Genomic DNA, 20,677 nt, shown 5'->3' with positions numbered 1-20,677 from the left:
TGGTTCCTCTGCCTTTTCTAAAACCAGCTTGAACATCTGGAAGTTCACGGTTCATGTTTTGCTGAAGCCTGGCTTGGAGAATTTTGAGCATTACCTTACTAGCATGTGAGATGAGTGTAACTGTGCAGTAGTTTGAGCATTCTTTGGCATTGCCTTTCCTTGGGATTGGAATGAAAACTGACCTTTTCCAGTCCTGAGGCCACTGCTGAGTTTTCCACATATCTAATCACATAGCTCTTTGGTGGTGAAGCTGGAACTTAGATTCAAATTTATGATTCCAAAGCTTACGTTGGACTACCTTTACATTTTTCACAGTATTCCTGGTGGATTTTTCTTGACCAGTCTAGTTTTGTTTTTTCCCTTCTCCGCAGCGTTTGACTCCCAAGAAGAGCAGCCCAGGTGGAGGGGCAGAGACTGACACCTAATGGTCCAAACCCATCTCAGCACGCCCGCGTTTTGTCTGCGGCCACCAGGGGGCGATATACCGATAAAGATCCTGAACTCAACCCAGTCCCTCCGCGAGCGCGGCTCCCCTTTGGAAAGGGGCTTGGAAGCCCCGCATCCAAATGGCTGTAGAACCAGAACCAGACTACTCATGAGTCAAAACACACAAGACTGGGCTTGTGAACTACCTTATTCACCGCAGCGTTTCCCTAGGCTTTATCAAAAGTAAAAAAAAATTCCACACTGATGCCCTGTGATGGCTGAATCAAAATCCACTTATATACAACAGCCTCCATAAGCTTGGAAGCCACACAAGTGTGCTTTTGATCTGTAAAGAGCTGCATCGATGTAAAAATCGTAATAATGAAAATTATATGTCCCATGAAGCTGAAGATGTGACCCCTGCCTGCCTGCTCAGTCGCTCAGTCGTGTCCGACTCTAGTGACCCCACGGACTGTAGCCCACCAGGCTCCTCTGTCCATGGGATTCTCCAGGCAAGAAGGCTGGAGTGGGGTGCCATTTCCTCCTCCAGGGGATATTCTCGACACAGGGATCAAACCCATGTCCCCTGTGTCTCCTGCGTTGGCAGGCGGGTTCTTTACCACTGAACCACCTGGGGAAGATTCCTGCGGATATCAGCACTTAATTGCCTTGGACGCCTTAAAAAATATTTTGAAATTTATCTAGAGTTGCAAGGGAACCAGAAAGATGGGTAGCTGAGCTCCTTGTTGCATTGCCCAAGAGGGAGAAGGAAGCCTGGGAGAAGCGGGTGGTGGTAGCTAAGGAGGGTTGCCCTAGGGCCCCCTGAGCAGAGGGGACATCCTCACCTCACAGAAACCCTTCAAAGACATCGCCCACGGGGAAGCAGTCCTCAGGGGACTTCCCTGGGGCCAACCACCCAAGAGGAACCAGGATCTAAAGAGCCACGTCGGGAAGCTCTGAAGATTCCAGGGGTCAGGCTGTGTGAAACCCGCTGTGGCCAAATCCCAAGGGTTCTGCTGATCCATGAGAGCCAAGGAACAAGGAAGGCCGCTCCCCGGCCCGAGGGACGGTGTAAATACTGCTGAGGTGCTGACGAACGCCTCGGCACTTCAATTCGGCCACTCAATAGTGCTGTTGTTTCTGTATCATGGAAAATGATCTTTCTGCTGGTAAGTGAAAAATAAAAGTTAGCTTCGAGAGGTGAAGCCCCGAGGAGGGGCCCTCCAGCTTTAACCTCTTGAGTTCCTGAGACAGTGAGAGCAGACAGGACTTGAGGCTTGGATGAACCATGTTTGGGGAGCAGGGGGTGCTGGGAGCGAACACAGAGGTGGTGACTGAAGAGGCAGGTCAATCAGAGAAATGACAACCCCGATGACCAGTACGATGTCCCCATTTAAGGGAAAGGGGAATCTGGGACAGACAGAGGAGGAAGTGTTCATTCCTGGTGAAAGGCTAGACTCCGTCACTAGGCAGACTTTAGCTTGAGGCGGCCGCCAGGCCCAGGTGGTGCCAAACTCTCCAGTTTCCCGTTTCTCAGGATCACCAGTAGGTCAACAAACAGGGCAGTCACGGAGCTCGGGTGTGTGGGTTTCGGCACAGGCGCTCATGCAACCGTGGAAACAAGATGGAGAGATGCGCCTTGGATAGCATCGCATCCCGGCCGTGGGCTGGAGGAGCAGCTGACCCCGGGCAGAAGGCTTCCAGCACGGGCTGGAGGGGCAGCGCGCCCCGGGCAGAAGGCTTCTGACGGCACAGGCCCCCCCAGTCCCCAAACGTGGACAATCCACAGGACGCCAGCTTGGAGCCAGGAGCTGAGAACTGACCGCGCTTGCACTATTGTGTGAACACTTAGCACTGTGCTGTGAAGATGCTCTCCTTCCCTGAGGGAGCCTGTTTCTCAGAAGATTAAACTCAATGACTCCACTAGGGTGTGTGTGTGCGTTAGCCGACCCTGCGACCCCAGGGACTGCAGCCCACCAGGCTCCTCTGTCCCCGGGATTCTCCAGGCAAGAACACTGGAGTGGGTTGCCATCCCCTTCTCCTTCCCAACCCAGGGATCGAACCTGGGTCTCCTGCATTGCAGCAGATTCTTTACCATCTGAGCCACCAGGGAAGCCAAGTTTCACTAGGTGCACACTCAGAAGCCTGCACACGAACATTCTTAGTGGCACCACCCGCTGTTGTTTAGTCGCTGAGTTGTATCCAACTCCTCTGTGCCCCATGGATTGCAGCCCACCAGGCTCCTCTGTCCCTGGGATTTCCCAGGCAAGAATACTGGGGTGGGTTGCCATTTCCTTCTCCAGGAGATCAGGGGATCTTCCCGAGCCAGGGGTCGAACCCATGTCTCTTGCATTGGCACGTGGATTCATTATTGCTTGGCTAGCCGGGAAGCCCTAACAGCATTATATATAGCCCCAAAGCGGAAACAGCCTAAATATTCATCGGCTGATAAACAAAACGTGGTATGGCCACACAAGATTTGTGCATTTCACTGTATATAAATCTCACCCTAATAAAAGAATGGTAGACAACAACAGAAAGTGTGGCCTATCCACCATGGAGTATTATTTGGCCAAAAGAAGACGGGAGTACCAGTACATGCTACAACACTGAGGAGCTTTGAAAACATGCTGTTCATAAGTGAAAGAAGGCAGTCACAAAAGACTGTGTATCATATGGTCTCATTTCCATCGACGTCTCTGAAATATCCAGAAAGGCACATCTTTAGAGACAGAAAGATTAGTGGCTGCCTAGGGCCAGGGAGTTGGTTGGAGGGAAATGAGGGGTGACTGCTCAAGGATGCTGGGTTTCTTTTTCATGGTGATGAAAATGTCCTAAAATCAACTGTGGTGATGACTGCCCCATTCTGCGTGGGCACACAAACACAAGTAACACTGAACTGTACACTCCTAACAGGTGAATTCTACGGCATGTGAATCTTAACTCCAGAAAGCTGTGTCTAAGAAGAAGAGTAAACTCTATTAGTGGAAATCTATGTAAAAAATGACTACACATTCTGAATGGTCCCATGTCAGAGGTTCTATTAATTTATAATAGAATTTACCTGTCAGTCCCCCCTGCTGCTGCTGTTGCTAAGTCACTCCAGTCGTGTCCAACTCTGAGTCCCCCCTATCACGCGGTAAATCCCTCTAGGGAAGGAACCATGCATTAGTCATCTCTGTATGCCCAGCTTCCAGCATGGCTTCATGCCACAGAAGCTCAGCACTAAATGTTGAATTCTCAGTAAATTGGTAGCACGCTAACTGGCAATCTGGTGAAATTAAGTGCTCAGTGAGTGCTTCTTTGTAAACATGTGACATTGTCCTTTTCTATAAAGTCAATTCCCCACTTACAAGACCCACTTTATAGCACTGAGTGCCCTAACTGATCAAAAATAAACAAAAAGAAAGGAAAAGACAAATCTATATTTTTGCTAGCATTTATTCAGTCTTGAAATCCAAACAGGTAATATATATAATATGTTGTGAATATTCCTTCTGGAGTTCTTTTGTATACGCAAGATGAGATGGAGATTTTAAGAGTAAGAAATTCATCAAGTTTTCGCTTCAGGCACCATGATCTTTGCCCAGTTAATCCTTCAGTATCAACCACTGTTTCCTTTATTGTGCCAAGAACTTCTAACTCCAGAGCAAGCTCAGTCTTCTCAATAAGTGTCCATGGATTATCTGATGGGTATAAATGTCTCCAAAGATATTCAGTGGCACATGATCAAAAGAGCTCTCTGGGCCTTCTTGAATCGTGGTTTTTGGCTATTCCACTTATACACACACCCTGTGGCTGAGCTGCTCTGAATGAGAGCTTGACAATTCAAGCCCATCTGTAGGAAAAACTTCCTTATTCAATAGCATATCAATAACCTCAGATATGCAGATGAAACCACCCTTATGGCAGAAAGTGAAGAGGAACTAAAAAGCCTCTTGATGAAAGTGAAAGTGAAGAGTGAAAAAGTTGGCTTAATGCTCAACATTCAGAAAACGAAGATCATGGCATCCGGTCCCATCACTTCATGGGAAATAGATGGGGAAACAGTGGAAACAGTGTCAGACTTTATTTTTCTGGGCTCCAAAATCACGGCAGATGGTGACTGCAGCCATGAAATTAAAAGATGCTTATTCCTTGGAATGAAAGTTATGACCAACCTAGATAGCATATTCAAAAGCAGAGACATTACTTTGCCAACAAAGGTCCATCTAGTCAAGGCTATGGTTTTTCCAGTGGTCATGTATGGATTTGAGAGTTGGACTGTGAAGAAGGCTGAGCGCCAAAGAATTGATGCTTTTGAACTGTGGTGTTGGAGAAGACTCTTGAGAGTCCCTTGGACTGCAAGGAGATCCAACCGGTCCATTCTGAAGATCAGCCCTGGGATTTCTTTGGAGGGAATGATGCTGAAGCTGAAACTCCAGTACTTTGGCCACCTCATGCGAAGAGTTGACTCATTGGAAAAGACTCTGATGCTGGGAGGGATTGGGGGCAGGAGGAGAAGGGGACGACAGAGGATGAGATGGCTGGATGGCATCACTGACTCGATGGACATGAGTCTGAGTGAACTCCGGGAGTTGGTGATGGACAGGGAGGCCTGGCGTGCTGCGATTCATGGGGTCGCAAAGAGTCAGACGCGACTGAGCTACTGAACTGAACTGAACTGAACTGAATGTAGACAGGGGGCGATTTTTCTGCTTTGACAACCTCAAAGGTGCTACTGTCCAAAAGAAGTTCTGTCCCTTTGGAATTAAATTCTTAGTATATAGATTATAGAAAAAGAAATAAAAATTTAGCTTCACCAATAAACTATTTTTCCACTCCCTTTGGCAAAAATCCAAAAGGAGAGGGGAGAACAAACTCATTGCTAGTGGAAATGCTAAGCAGTACAGTCTCTATAGATGGGCATTTAGCAATAGCTGGCAAAACCATATGCATTTACCTTTTGATTCAGCTTATAGAATCTATTCCAATGATCTTCTCTCAAAAATAAGAAATGAATATGCACAAGACTTTTCACTATACCATTTATAAAAGCAAAAGACTGGAAATAGCCCAAATGTTCATCAATAGGGACAGACACGAGAACACTAAAGTAGGTCCCCATGTTAGAATACTGGCAGCTAGAAAGGAAGGAGGGTCTCTACTGACACAGAGAGGGAGCTGTTTTTAGGTGCATGCAGCTGAGGTACAGAAATGTATGTAATAGATTCTCTTTTTTCTAAGAGGGAAAATAATGAAAAATATATTCATATATATTCAGGTACATGTTTTCTTATATCAAAAAACTGAAGGGGAAATCAAAGCCCCCCAAAACATATTATGATAGGAACAGGGATACAAGAGAGGGAACAGGAATGACAGCTGGACTTTCCTCGAGATACCTTGTTTGAAGGCTTGTGGACCCAGTGGGGAAGGACAGGGTAGTGGGATGGCTTGAGAGAGTGGCTCCAGAACACACAGATCGCCACATATGAAACAGACAGCGGGGGAAGCTGCTACGATGCAGGGAGCCCGGCCCGTGCTCTGTGCCAGCCAGAGGAGCGGGATGGGGCAGCCACATGTTAAACAGCGGGGGAAGCTGCTGTGATGCAGGGAGACCGGCCCGCACTCTGTGCCAGCCAGAGGAGCGGGATGGGGCAGGAGGTGGGCGGGAGGCTCAGGAGGGAGGGGCGCGCGCGTGCCTACGGCTGATTCCCATTGCAGTAGGGCAGAAGCCAACACCGCATAAACCGGTCACCCTCCAATAAAGTGTAAAAATTAAAAGATCCCTTGTTTTATAGTTATGACCTTTACCTATGTATATATCTAAGAATACAAAAGCAAAATTAAACCAAAATGGGGAAAAAACACAAACTCAAAAGCAAAAGGAAACAATTGACCCTAACGGTTTAATCACACGGAGAGTTGTCTTTGCAACTGACTTTAAAACACGATTATTATATTATGATATGTATACATGTATACTAGAGAAGGAAATGGCAACCCATTCCTGTATTCTTGCCTAGAGAATCCTGTGGACAGAGGAGCCTGGTGGGCTGCTGTCTATAGGGTCGCATAGAGTCAGACATGACTGAAGCGCCTTATCAGCAGCCGCAGCATACATACGCACACACATAAGTATACACATATACACATACACGTGTGTACTCAGTCCTTTCAGTTGTGTCCGATTCTTTGCAACCCCATGGACTGAGCCTGCCAGGCTCTTCTGTCCATGGCATTTCCCAGATAAGGATGCTGGAGTGGGGAGTCATTTCTTCCTCCAGGGGATCTTCCCGAGCAGGGATCGAACCTGCGTCTCCTGCACTGCAGGCAGATTCTTTACCACTGAGCCATCAGGGAAGCCCCATACATATACCTATGAACTCCTAAATACCAACAAACAGAAATCAGAACAAAAGACCTCCGAAGAAATCTTAAAAGTATTTTCAGTAACCATATTGTTGGTAATGATGTGGTATTGTTATTTTGAACCAATATTTTGAACGTATTTGTAGAATAAAACAAATAAGGAATTATACTAATGTCATTAGGAAGCAAGATTTTCAGTATAAGAGAAAAGAACATGAAAAGTCAAAGAAGCAAAAACTCTATAAGCCTAATTCTGAATTGCAAATATCAGTATGAATTCAGAATGTACAGTATCTTTTAAAAACTTGCTTCCTAGATATTCCATTTAAAAAGTTTAAAAACAGTGATGCTCCTCATGAGAACAGGAGCAGAGGAAGGCAGGCTGTCGGGGAGGGAAAATGCTACTCTCCCACAAGCAGAGAATCAACTGAATAAATAAATAATTGAATGAATGCAGGAATAAATGATCGATCGAATGTATTTAACCTCCATCTCATGCCTCATAAAAGGCTGGAAACTTGGGCCAGAAGAGTTTGCTTTCACAGCAGAGGTTGACCAGGACCCACACCCGCTTGCTCCTCTCTTGTCTGGGAGGTACCTTCTCAATCTACTGAACATACTAAGAGATACGCCTGATGACTAGAGCAATCTGTCTTCCCTTTTGGAAGGCTGGAAAATAGGAAATTCCAAAAATGTCAAGTTGGAAGGTTATTTCATAACTGATGTTTCAGCCATCTCAGCAGATTTCCTCAATTGTGATTGTCAAGGGCTCCACATCGCTTCTGCCAGAACCTTTTCATTATCACACCAGCCATATTTCTGAATTTCAATTTAAATTCCTACAGCATGCAAGCACTTGTCTGCATAAGATGACGGGTGGCAGCTATTAGTTACACGGCCATCACGCGCTGTATTGCCAAAGCCCTGCCAGGAATACGCTCCTGTGGTTTTTCAGGGAAATTCTAGGAGTCTGAGCATAACTTTTAAAGAGCTACCTCTTCAAGGAACTGACTCCCAGAAATATCCTTAATGGGGATCCTTGGGGAACTGCCTGCACAATAACGATGTTGCTGCTTGACTAACAAGAATGCATTTCAAGGAGGATTTAATTGAATAGTTGAAAGGAGTCTTTTAGAACAGGGTCTGCCTCCCTGAAAATCACCTGGAGAAGGCAACTTCTATAATCTGAGATGCTTTGATAAGTCCTCCAGCATAGGCAGGAAAAAGGAAAAAATACCCAATGTGATGACCTTCTACCAGGACTATAGATTTTTCACTCTAGATTGAAATCTTCAAAGCCTATGGCTTCATCAACTACCAATTTATTTGGGTATCAAGCTGTGAAGACATCGAAATCAATTATGTTGGCTGCAGCGATTAACGTGTCTAGCCAACGCTGGCATATAATGACCGCTTGTGACGCTGCCGTCACAGCCTTTTATCATAAACGATGCCCTCATTAATAACCAAACTCATCCCCATGGCTGTCTAACGGCCAGGAGGTTGCCCAGTCAGCACCTACACCTCGAGCTAATGCATCTCTCTAACAGCTCTCTTTTAGTTTTTGTACATTTTTCTTCCAATTTTGACAAATTTTCATTTGTCACTGTGACTGAGAAAGGAAATACAATGCATAAAATATAAACTTGGCAAAAATGTCAGAAGAGCCAGTGCTCAAAAAATGAAGCATGATGTTTTGGTGGCAAATGTTAACACAGGCTCACAGACTTCAGACCAGAGCAGATACAGAGATGGTTGTATGATCGCAACAGGATTTCATCTCTAAAGGATCAAGGAGGTCAACCTAGCTAGGAGACCTGTGGGAAATCAGATATGCTATCAAAGACACGAAATTAAAAGACATATGTTCCTTGGCAGAAAAGCTATGACAAACCCAGCCAGCATATTAAAAGGCAGAGACATTACTTTGCCGACAAAGGTCCATCTAGTTAAAGCTATGGTCTTTCCAGCAGTCATGTACGGATGTGAGAGTTGAACCATAAAGAAGGCTAAATGCCAAAGAATTGATGTTTTTGAGTTGTGGTGCTGGAGAAGACTCTTGAGAGTCCCTTGGACTGCAAGGAGATCCAACCAGTCCATCCTAAAGGAAATCAGCCCTGAATATTCATTGAAAAGACTGATGCTGAAGTTGAAGCTCCAATATTTTGACCACCTGATGCGAAAAGCCCACTCATTGGAAAAAACCCTGATGCTGGGAAAGACTGAGAACAGGAAGAGAAGAGGGTGACAGAGGATAAGATGGTTAGGCAGCATCACAAACTCAACGGACACGAATCTGAGCAAGCTCCAGGAGACAGCAGAGAACCAGGAGCCTGGCACGCTGCAGTTCACGCGGTCACAGAGTCAGACACGACTTTGCAACTGAATAACATCAATGACACAGGCACAGCCTTAGAGATCAACACTGTCCCGCAGAAGGTGGAGATGATGGCTGGTGCCGGTGAGTATACGGCACCACTACCCACACGTGACTTCTGAGCACTTGAAATGCAGCTAGTGCCATGCAGCAGATGAATCCTAAACGTGATTTTACATCAGTTAGATTTAAATGGCCAGACCAGCTCTAGATCATTAGGTCCTCATGGCGGAAAGGTGTGCACCTTTGGTCTGAGAGAATGAGGGTCACGTGAGACCTTCTGGAACCCTAACCATTTACATATGGCTACGGCAGGCGCACACGTAGCCTAACCTGGGTATGTCTGGAGACTGACTTCCCTGTGCCGGGGGCCCTGACCCACCTCAGAGTTACACAGGGTGCTGTACACAGTTCACCCGGCATCCTCAGATCCAGGTTAGCACAGCCTGGTCCAGGGATGTTTCTGAACTTGGTGCTGAGGAATGGAACAGGGTCAGGCCCAGATATCTCAAGGAGTCACCCTGGAGAGCAAGAGGGACTGTCCTCCACCCAGATATGGGAGTCAGAATTAGACGCACATGGAGGACTTCCAGGTCGAAAGTAGAACGAGGGCATCTCGTGTGCATGCTAAGTCACTTTAGTCGTGTCCGACGCTTTATGCCCCCACGGACTGGGGCCCGGCAGGCCCCTCTGTCCATGGGATCCTCCAGGCAAGAATGCTGGAGTGGGTTGCCCTGCTTTCCTCAGGAATCGAACCCGAGTCTCACGTCAACCTGCACTGGCAGGCGGGTTCTTTACCTCAAGCGCCACGTGGGAAGCCCGGGGGACCATTACTCCTCCGCCCAGAGACTGAGGGCGCTGAGGAAAGGAGGAGTGGCCGTGACCCCCAGAGTTAGATTTCCTGAGCCCAGTGGGGTGCATTCCTCTCCCAGCCCCTCCCCACGCGGCACCCAGGCGGATGTTCCGATAGGACAGAAGGCCTGGCCGTCAGGCTGAAGACCTCTGCGCGCAGCTCTGGTCAGGAAGGACGCGGCGGCCCCGCTGAGGACCCCGCGGCTGGGACAGCAGGCAGGGAGCGGCCAGGGCACCGTCACTGGCGGACTGAAAAGCAGAGGCCTCTCCCCACCTTTTCCCGACAGACTCTCATCCCCTCGGGGAGGCAGAGGGGCGGCCCACGCCCGGGCTAGTAGTGAATTTCTCACCGCCCTTGTCAAGCGGAGGCTCAAGGTCACGTTTGATTTAGAACAAGCGATGCAGTAACGGGGCACGTTTGGCTCCTGAACGTGAGCAAACCCACACCTGCTCGGAGACACGGCCTGGTTGGCTTCTCAAGCAAGTGTTCTGACCTGTCGATTCTCCCATCACGCCGTCACATCCGCTCCCAGAGGCCTGCTGCTTACAAAATGAATTCTCTTATCTCCCAGGCTCGAGGTCCTTTTCTAGTTTACAGCAGAAAAAAAAACGTCCAAAAAAACAACATGCGGGGACATGCCTGTGGTTTGGGCCGTTAATCACAGGACCCAGCGGGCCGGGTGGGAGCCCCCTCTCCTGAGAGGGACGTTGTGCCTTCAGATCAGGTGTGAGCCCCACCCGGAGTCGGTCCTCAGCCTGTAGCTCCACAGAGTGCCTCCTCCTCCCAAGGACCGGAGGGGTGGGAGCTGGAAATGCAGAAGCAGGACGAGGGAAGCGTCACCGCCCCCGGGGGGCTGGGTAGCTGAAGACAGTGGGTCCCCTCAAGCAGGACCTGGACGGGCTCGTTTATAAGCAAGAGCGCACTTTATTTAGAGCCCCGGGGGACGGTGGCCCCTCTCCGAAGGCAGTGCCATCACTCATTTCCACCGGAAAATAAACCCTCCCCTGCTCGGTCCACGCGGAGGGCCGGGAGGTGTGGGCGGGGCCGGAGCGGCTCGCCGCCTGTGCTTACCCGGGGCGGCCTTGTGCGCGGAGGGGGCTCGGCCCTGCTGCGCGGCCCGGGGCTGGGAGCTGCACCGCGCCCAGGAGCTGCACCGCGCCCAGCGGACCAAGTTGGCGGTAGAGGCAAGGCAAGTCCAGAGACGGAGAGGCACGGCCTGGAGAGACGATTGGCCAGGGCGCGGGAGGCCATGGAGTGAGCGGAAGGACAAGAGAGGCTGCGGGGAGCCCGCCCGCGGGAAGCCCGCTCTGGAGGCCCGGGTTCTGTTCACTTAGGTATCTGTACTCTGCAGGTGCTAAGAATACTGACTGTTTATTAGGTGTTTGGGCTTCCCACACGGCACTGTTGGTAAAGAACCCAGCTGCCAACGCAGGAGACCTAAGAGATGGAGCTCTGTCCTTGGGTGGGAAGATCCCCTGAAGGAGGGCATGGCAACCCGCTCCGGTGCTCTTGCCTGGAGAATCCCATGAAGAGAGGAGCCTGGCGGGCTACGGTCCATGGGGTCACAGAGTGGGAGCCGACTGAAGGGACAGCAGGCACATTAGGGTTACAGGCTGTGCCTGGCACCCCGGGTGGTTTACATCACTTCTCAGACAGCCGGTATGTTCTGTTCCTATGCTTGTTTGGGGGCTGACAATTCAAGTGCAAAAGGGTTAAGATCACAAAGGCTTTAGGTGACAGCACCATGACTCCACGTCTGAACCAGGGGTCTGCCTACCCTCTCGCCCACCCAACCGCATGGCAGCAGGCCGGCTGTGCTTGTGCCTGGACACACACAGACACACAGGCGTGCAGCCTCGGAGAGGTCTCTTTTGGGAGGGACTGGACAGTGAAAGCCCACTGGGCCCCTGCCCGGGGCTGTGCAGTGGAGAGATGAGAAGAGCTCTGGAAGCAGCCAAATCAGCAGGACCAGCCTGGGGGCCGGGGGCGGGAGAACGCCTGAGCTCGGGGATTCCCAGAGATGCTGGGAAGGGCCCATGGAACCTAACGTGCAGCTTGGGCTCCATGTTTTGCAGTATTTCCATGTTTTGCAGTATTTCCTTGATGGATTCTGGATTTTGTGTTGTGCTCAACTTGTTGTTTAGTTGCTAGGTCGTGTCTGACTCTGCGGCCCCAGGGACTGTGGGACTCCAGGCTCCCCTGTCCTTCAGTTAGTGCAAACTCACGTCTAGGAGTTTGCCCAACCAGATAAAAACAAAAGTCACCAGAATATTTCTCAGCTCTTATCAGCTGTTTTAAAAGAATCTTTGTGGCACCATATTGCATTTCTGTGTCTTGTTTCTTGTGTTCAACCCTTTTCTGCGGTTCACCCATATTATTGTGTGAAGTGTATATTCAATCTCACCGTCACAGTGTCCCACGGAAGGACTCTGCCAGTCCTTTATCGTTAACGGACATTTGGGTTGTTTGCACTTTGGGACTGTTTTGAGGAATGGTGCTTGGAGCCTCTTTGCCTGTGTGTCCTGGTGCTGGTCTGCAAAGGTGTCTCTAGGTGGACAGCTGATGCTGAACTCTGGGTCCCAGGGAATCATCTCTTGAGCTTTGTCCTGACACCAAACTGCTCTCCTCGGTGGGGGTCCCTGACTCCCATCCCCAGCACAATGTAAAAAGTACCCGCCCCTCTGTGTCGTCGACAACTGAGACTGTTAGAACTGTTCAAATTCTGCCCATCTGTCGCGTATGTAACGATCTCCCACTTTAGTTTTGTGTTTTCTTGATGAAAAGTGACATTGGGTCACTTTTCACATGTTTATCAACTCTTTGGATTTTCTCCTTTTAAAGTACCTGTTTTGTTTACTAGATTTTCTTATTGCTAGAAATCCTTCACATATTTTGAATACTAGTTTTTCATGAGCTACATGTATTTCAAATTTTTTCCCATCTGGTTTTCATTTGAACTCTCTTTATGATGTCTTTTGATGAAGAGGCGTTCTTTCAGTGTAGTTGGATTTATGATGAATGCCGTTTGCATCTTCCTTCTGGAATCCTTCCCTACAGTCATGACAGGGACTCAGAACCCTTGGGCGGATCAGTCCCAGGGCCCCTGGGAGAACCAAAAGCCTCCGATTTTGTAGTGCCTGAGCTTCTCTGGGATCCCGAAACACCAACAGACCTGCCTCTTGGTTCCCCTACTACCAACAAAGGTCTCAGCTTTTTCTGATCTGCTACCAGTCACCCACCATCTGCAGCCAGTCATATGCTTTTCAGCTTCTGAATGTTGGTGCTTTCATCTGCTTCGCCTGTTATCTGTGTGTGTGTGTGTGTGTGTGTGTGTGTGTGTGTGTAAGCACATGAGCACACATACTTTTATTGTCACCATGGTGGGTTTCAGGGGGAGAGGCAATAAATACAAGTTCAAATCTCTGTGTTTAAATAGAAGTCACAGCAACATGGCTTACGACAGCAAGATAAATTGGAAACCTAAACATCCACCCACAGAAATAAAACAATTAGGTCCACGCAGTGGATACCACACAGCTACACAGCACTGCATTGCATAGAGGCAGGCGAGTGTGGTGGCGAAGAACACAGATTCTGACACTCAGCTGCTGTGTAACTCCAGGAGCATTACTTTACCTCCCCCTCCAGTTTCCCCATCTGTAAAATGGGATAACATTTTAATCTATGTAGAACCATTGGCAGGATTAAAAAAGTTAATATTTGTAAAGAAAGATGAGGAATTGCAGGAACACAGTTAGGTGCACATAAGAGTGACTACTCCTATTAATAAAATAATGAAGTGCATTTATAAATGAAGATATGGCTCTCCAAGGTATATTACTAGCTTTAAAGGTGAAAAACATTATGTAGGAAAAACATTAAAACAGTATGATCACACTTTCAAAAGGACAAATGTACATAATAGGTACACAGAACATTTCTGAAAGGATACTCAAGAAATTGTGAGAGTGGTTATCTTGGGGTAAAAGGTAGAAGGGATTTTGAATTTAATGTCTTTTGGTATTCTCTGATTTTCTGATTATGTGTGCTTAATATTGTTGTAATTAAAAATAAGCAAATTAAAACGTGGATAATTGTTGAAACTAGGAGTTTGTTATATTAGCTCTACATTTGGGTACCTTCAAAAAAAACCTTTTTAAATAAATTAAAGCAGGTAAACCATCTTTGTTAAATACTCTCCAAAATTCAGAGTTGAATAATTGGAGGCACGTGTGCTGTGCTCAGTCGCTAAGTCGTGTCCAACTCTTGGTGACCCCCTGGACTGCAGCCCACCAGGCTCCTCTGTCCATGGGATTTTCCAGGCGAGAATACTGCAGTGGGTTGCCACTTTCTTCTCCAGGGGATCTTCCCGACCCGGGGATCAAGCCTGAGTCTCCTGCTTTGGCAGCAGGTTCTTTACCACGAAGACACCTGGAAGACCCAGTTGCCTCACTTGCCCAACTGCCTCACCTTTTCTCAAATGTTGCTGTAAGAAACGGTCACACGCAATTTACCTCTGCAGTCGCCATAAAATATTCTCCACTATACCCATTCATGTAAAGCCATCTGAAAAGTTTGTTTTCACTTATAAATGCATGTAATTTAAGCATTTCCCTCAATTTCTCAAGCTATTAGGAAGCTCAGACTTGGATCCATAACCCAGACACGGTGACTCAGTTCACCAGCATAGCTGGCCTGCTCGCCTTCTCTTTACTCCGTAATCTTTATTTCCTATTTCATTACATCTTGTGTACATCTATTATTGTCTTTTTGAATCCTTTTTTTTTTTAACTTAGTTGGTTCTCTTAAAAGTTTAATAGATTATACCTGCAGAGGCACCTACTTCTTGGGGTGACTGAAGTCAGGATATCTTTCTTCTGCAGGATCACCAAGAATGGTTTCATGAAGACGTGGCATTTGAACGGAGCCTTTGGGGACAGGTTGGGTTTGACAAACATGGGGAAGAATGTTACTGGCAGAAAGAGGTATAAATAAAAGAGCTATGGAAAGAATGCACAGGCCATTTTGGGAGGATAATAGGATTTGACTGGGCCAAGCCATGGGTGTAAGGAGATGAAGGGTAGCCATGCTGGAGACACAGGTACGCTCAGGTCAGAAGGAATCCACACACCAGGCTGACGAATTCGGTGCTATGGTGTAAGAGAAGAATTTTTTTCCCAGAATAGGGAAAACTATTGCATATTTTTAGGCAGAGGACAGAAACTATCAAGACAGCATTTAAAGACAAAGCTCAAATAGTACAGCTGCTCCAGCAAGGCCCAGGTGATGCAGCAGGAAATGAGGATCGAAGCGTTAACCTCGGAACTCAGCATCACCGACTCAAAGGGCAGGAGTCCGAGCAAGCTCCGGGACTGGGTGATGGACAGGGAAGCCTGGCGTGCTGCAGTCCCTGGGGTCGCAAAGAGTCAGACATGACTGAGCGACTGAAGGAACCTCAGAAAGACCATGGTAGAAGAGCCACAGATAGTCTCAGAGACCAGGTTCTCCCCAAGCTCTGCCGTTCTGGATGCTTAAATCATGCTTTTCTTTAGGGGAACCTTGGTAAACATTAAACAAGCAATATCACACATTTCTGGAGCAGGAAATGTCAACCCACTCCAACATGGTTGCCTGGAAAATCCCATGGACAAAGAAGCCTGGTGGACTACAGTCCATGGGGTCGTAAAGACTTGGACGTGACTGAATATCACACACGTAACCACAGCACTAAAATGGATTCCTGCCCAAGAGGTGATGAGGGGAGATTTTGGTTTTGGTTTTCACAAAAGACTTCCAGCCAGCATCTTTAGAGTTGTGTGTGTGCTCAGTCGCTCAGTCGTGTCTGACTCTTTGCGACCCCATGGATTGTAGCTCACCAGGCTCCTCTGTCCATGGGATTCTCCAGGCAAGCATACTGGAGTGGGTTGCCATTCCCTTTTCCAGGGGATCTTCCTGACCCAGGGATCAAACCTGTGTCTCTTGTATTGCAGGGGGATTCTTTACTGTCTGAGTCACCAGGGATATAACTTAAAAACTGCCATCTCGCCACTTTGAGATAACAGCACACTCACTGGTGGAGGCTGCAACCGTCAGATGAACCTTTGGGGGAAGGAAGAGATGCCACTCCTAGGAAAGAACTTCATGAAGATAAAAACTTTCTAAACACAAAGACCCTGATTTGAAAAGGTACACGTGCCGCAATGTCACCGTAGCCTTATTTACAACTGCCAAAAGGGGAGCAACTTAAGTGTCGATTAACAGATGAATGGGTAAAGAAGATGAGATATATATACGTAAAATAGGATACTACTTAGCCATAAAAAAGAATGGAATCTTGCCATTAGCAACAACATGGATGAAAAGAAACTAAGTCAGAAAAATGCAGATACTGTTATATCACTAAGCAGCCTCACAGATACAGAGATCCAAGTGGATAGAGGACGGACGGAGGGAGGGGCAATACAGGGGGGAGGGGAGCAAGAGGTACAGACTGGTAGGGATAAAGTAAGCCACAAGAGTATAGTGTACAACACGGGGGACACAGCCAGTATTTTACAAAAACTGTAAATGGAGTATCATCTCTAAAAATTATGAGTCACTATACTGTATACCTATAACACACAATATCGGAGAAGGCAATGGCACCCCACTCCAGTACTCTTGCCTGGAGAATCCCATGGATGGAGGAGCCTGTTGGGCTGCCGTCTATGGGGTCGCACAGAGTCGGACACGACTGACGCGACGCAGCAGCAGCAGCAGCAACATACAATATTGTACATCAACTGTACTTCAATTAAAAAAATAGTAAAAAGATCACAGAGTACTTAAGAGTTGCGAAAAGTAAAATGCAGATTACTTTTTCTTCGAGGTATTTACCTCCTATGGAATATTTGTTGCTGACTAGGATGAAAAGATAAAAAAAATTCCCATAAAACAAAAATAAAAATAGAACTTTCTAATGGAGTGATCGTCAGACCAGTTGAATCCACTGCTCCGTCTAGGACGCAGGCATCAGAAAACGTGAGCCAGTCCGACACACGGATCTCGTGACATGATGAAACAAGTAGGCGTGACGCCCAGGAAGCTTTCTGCCTAAAATAATTACACCTCAATCCAATTGTGCGTCTTGATATAAACATTATTTTACAGAAGAAACAGTAGGAAGAACTAGTTAAATGACAGCCTGTGGAAGGAATCAGATATAACCAGCATGTGCAACATTGTACAGGATAAGTGACCCATTTTCAAACAAATCAATGGCATTATTTTTTTTAAGTCTATAATAGAATAAAAAGGACTAGAGACATAATACTAAAATTGAAACAGTGACAGAATTTATTTCCTTGGGCTCCAAAATCACTGGGGACAGAGACCACAGCAGTGAAATTAAAAGACGATTGACCCTTGGAAGAAAAGCTGTGGCAAACCTGGACAGCACATTACAAAGCAGAGACACCACTCTGTTGACAAAGGTCTGGATAGTAAAAGCCATGGTTTTTCTGGTAGTTATGTGTGGATGTGAGATTCGAACCATAAAGAAGGCTTAGCGCCAAAGAATTGATGCTTTTGAACTGTGGTGTTGAAGAAGACTCTTAAGAATCCCTTGGACTGCAAGGAGATCCAATCAGTCCATCCTAAAGGAAATCAGTCCTGAATGTTCACTGGAAGGACTGATACTGACGCTGAAGCTCCAATACTTTGGCCACCTGATGCCATGAACTGACTCATCAGAAAAGACCGTGATGCTGGGAAAGATAGAAGGCAGGAGGAGAAGGGGATGACAGAGGATAAGATGGTTGGATGACATCACCGACTCAATGGACATGAGTCTGAGCAAATTCTGGGAGATGGCGAAGGACAGGGAAGCCTGGTGTGCTGCAGTCCATGGGGTCACAAAGAATCCAGTCCATTCTGAAGGAGATCAGCCCTGGGATTTCTTTGGAAGGAATGATGCTAAAGCTGAAACTTCAGTACTTTGGCCACCTCATGTGAAGAGTTGACTCATTGCCAAAGACTCTGATGCTGGGAGGGATTGGGGGCAGGAGGAGAAGGGGACGACAGAAGGTGAGATGGCTGGATGGCATCACTGACTCAATGGACGTGAGTCTGAGTGAACTCCGGGAGTTGGTGATGGATAGGGAGGCCTGGCGTGCTGCGATTCATGGGGTCGCAAAGAATCGGACACGACTGAGTGACCGAACTGAACTGAGCAATTGAAAAACAACAACAACTCAAATGCAATATATGGAAAGAGCTGAGAGCTTCTGGACAACGACCTCCTCTGAGCTGAGGCCAGTGCAGGATCTGAGGGCTGCAGGCCCAGCCGTCTAGCTGGGCGCACGGACCTCTGTGTGATGGGCAGGAAGCTATACCGAGGGGGTGGCCTGGGAGCTGGGACCAGGGGCATCTCAGTCACGCCCCCAGGTCCTGAGTTCATCGACGAGGGTGCCAGCTGCTCCCCACCTCACACACCCTATGTCTGGTGCCTGGTGCACCCCGAATTCTCAGCACTCAGCACTGAATCATCAGTACTCAGTACTCAGGGCCTCTCTCTGCTCTTTATTTTTAGCCACTGCATGGCTTGTGGGACCTTACTTCTCTGACCTACGGGAATCCGGAATCTAAGGACATCTCGGAGTCTTAACCACTGGGCCGCCAGGGCATTCTCTCTCTCCACTCGTTTAAAACCACTGATTACATTGTGCTCTGAATAATTAGTAAAATTAGTTTTCAGTAACTATAGCACTTCCCTTCTCATCTTTAACATGATATAAAGATTTATGCAAATTGAGAATATCTTTAATAATCAAATATTTAAATAACATCTGCTGAGACAACAACCAACAAATAGAATTAAGACTTTCTGAGGTGAACTATTTCAAATCCTGAGCCGTGCAGAACTCTGAGGCCGCATTTGGCGAGTGGTTTATTTGGGAGGCACTGGGCGGGGCTGGAGGGTGATGAGGGCTGTCCGTGGCTGATGACAAGTCTATGGAGTGGAGGTGAGTTCACATGCATGCGTTACACACCAAGGATACGTAAAGATGGACTTTCCTGGTGGCACAGGGGTAAGAATCCACCTGCCAATGCAGGAGACACGGGTTTGATCCCTGGTCTAGGAAGATTCCACGTGCGGTGAAGCAGCTCAGCCCGTGTGCCCTAACTGCTGAGCCTGTGTTCCAGAGCCCGCGCTCCCAACAAGAGGAGCCACCGCAGCGAGAGACCCACGCGCAGCAACCAAGCATAGCGCCCTCTCGCTGCAACCAGAGAAAGTCCCTGTGTGGCAACACAGCCTCAGTGCAGCTAAAAAATACATAAATCAATAGTTTTTAAAAAAGAAGTCTTAAAAAAGGAGGTGGGGATAAGGTAAGACCAGGACAGAACTGGTTGATTATGCAGAGGGATCTGTGTAGTCCTGTGCGGGCTTCTAAATTCTCGGGAGCAATGCCGTCCCCGGTAGTTAAGGCAGGAGGCAGGAACCTCCCACTCCTCAAATAACATCACATTTACAGGTTTCAGGGGTTAGAACTTCAATATTTTTTTTGGGGGGGGGAGACCCCAATGACCCACCTATATGGGAAATATCTTTCTTCCAGAGTGATCCCTGGGTCAAAGACTCAGGTCTCCATCTAAAATGGGTTCTCTTGTCCCTGATATACTAGGGGGGAAAGTGACCCCCAAACTCCAAAGCTTCAATGGTTCTCCACTGTGCTGACTTCCAGCTGGGGGCCAGAAGTCATCTTTGGGGGCAGATGATTCTTTTGCTTTAGGAAAAATACAGTGATTGCCCGTTTGTGCAAAGTAAAATAAACATCCCGTACTGAAAAAGGGTGCATGCGTGCTAAGTCACTTCAGTCGTGTCCGACTCTACGACCCTATGCCCGCCAGGCTCTTCTGTCCATGGGACTCTCCAGACAAGAATACTGGAGTGGGTTGCCACGCTCTCCTCCAGGGGATCTTCCTGACCCAGGGATCAAATCTGCGTGGCAGGCGGGTTCTTTACCACTAGTACCACCTGGGAAGCCCCCTGAAAAGAGTGGCTCAAGATAAAAGGACTTCTATGATAGTGTAAAAATCTGTCTTCGCCAACCTGCAGATTGCTTCTGGGGGAAGTGGAGGAGCCTGGATTCTAGGTAGAGCAAAGATGGTTCCAAGTGCCTTCCTTTGCTTGGGGTGGAGGTGGGAGAAGTGGATGTGAGGATGTGGGTGGGAGTTACAGGCCGTGCAGCATGGAGCCAGGCTGAGGCGCAGGGAGAAGTCACCCTGAGGGTACAGGGTGCCGGAGCCGGCAGTGTGGACTTGCAGTACATGATGGCAAACTGGTCGTGCAGAATTCTGGAGGCAGATAATCCATATGCACCCGATAGAGAGCTGCCTTCAAAACCAACCATGTCCTACAAGAGCACTGAGAGCAGCCCAAGGTTACCATTGTTCCAATTTTGGTTTCGGTTTCCCCAGAGCATAGGAATCTTCACATTCTTTTCAAGACAACATTAAGGAAGCTGAAAGTTTCCTTTTAATGAAAATATAACCTCATTTGAATGTTTAAAAATATCCCTTGAGCACAGGATCAATTGCTAGCCTACTTACTGCTTCAGTATTGAGGATGTTAGCTGTAAAGGTTTAATTACATAATAAGAGGGGAAAAGCCATAATTTAAGAGTGCA

The 20,677-nt window shown here is 47.6% G+C and overlaps 1 long non-coding RNA gene and 1 other non-coding gene across 2 annotated transcripts; one reads left to right on the top strand and one right to left on the bottom strand.

The window, feature by feature from the left end:
- Positions 1-6,700: 6,700 nt before the first annotated feature.
- TRNAC-GCA (transfer RNA cysteine (anticodon GCA)) lies at positions 6,701-6,771 on the bottom strand. The gene has a single exon. It is a non-coding gene; the product is annotated as a tRNA-Cys (tRNA).
- Positions 6,772-11,224: 4,453 nt separating this feature from the next.
- Positions 11,225-18,781, top strand: LOC129636256 (uncharacterized). Its single transcript, XR_008706833.1, has 3 exons — positions 11,225-11,344; positions 16,001-16,196; positions 18,580-18,781. It is a non-coding gene; the product is annotated as an uncharacterized LOC129636256 (long non-coding RNA).
- The last annotated feature ends 1,896 nt before the right edge of the window (positions 18,782-20,677 follow it).

Source organism: Bubalus kerabau, chromosome 21 (assembly GCF_029407905.1).
Source record: "Bubalus kerabau isolate K-KA32 ecotype Philippines breed swamp buffalo chromosome 21, PCC_UOA_SB_1v2, whole genome shotgun sequence".
Classification (NCBI taxonomy): Eukaryota; Metazoa; Chordata; class Mammalia; order Artiodactyla; family Bovidae; genus Bubalus; species Bubalus kerabau.
Note: the sequence above shows the minus strand (reverse complement) of the source record. Positions and strands in the feature narration are given on the sequence as shown.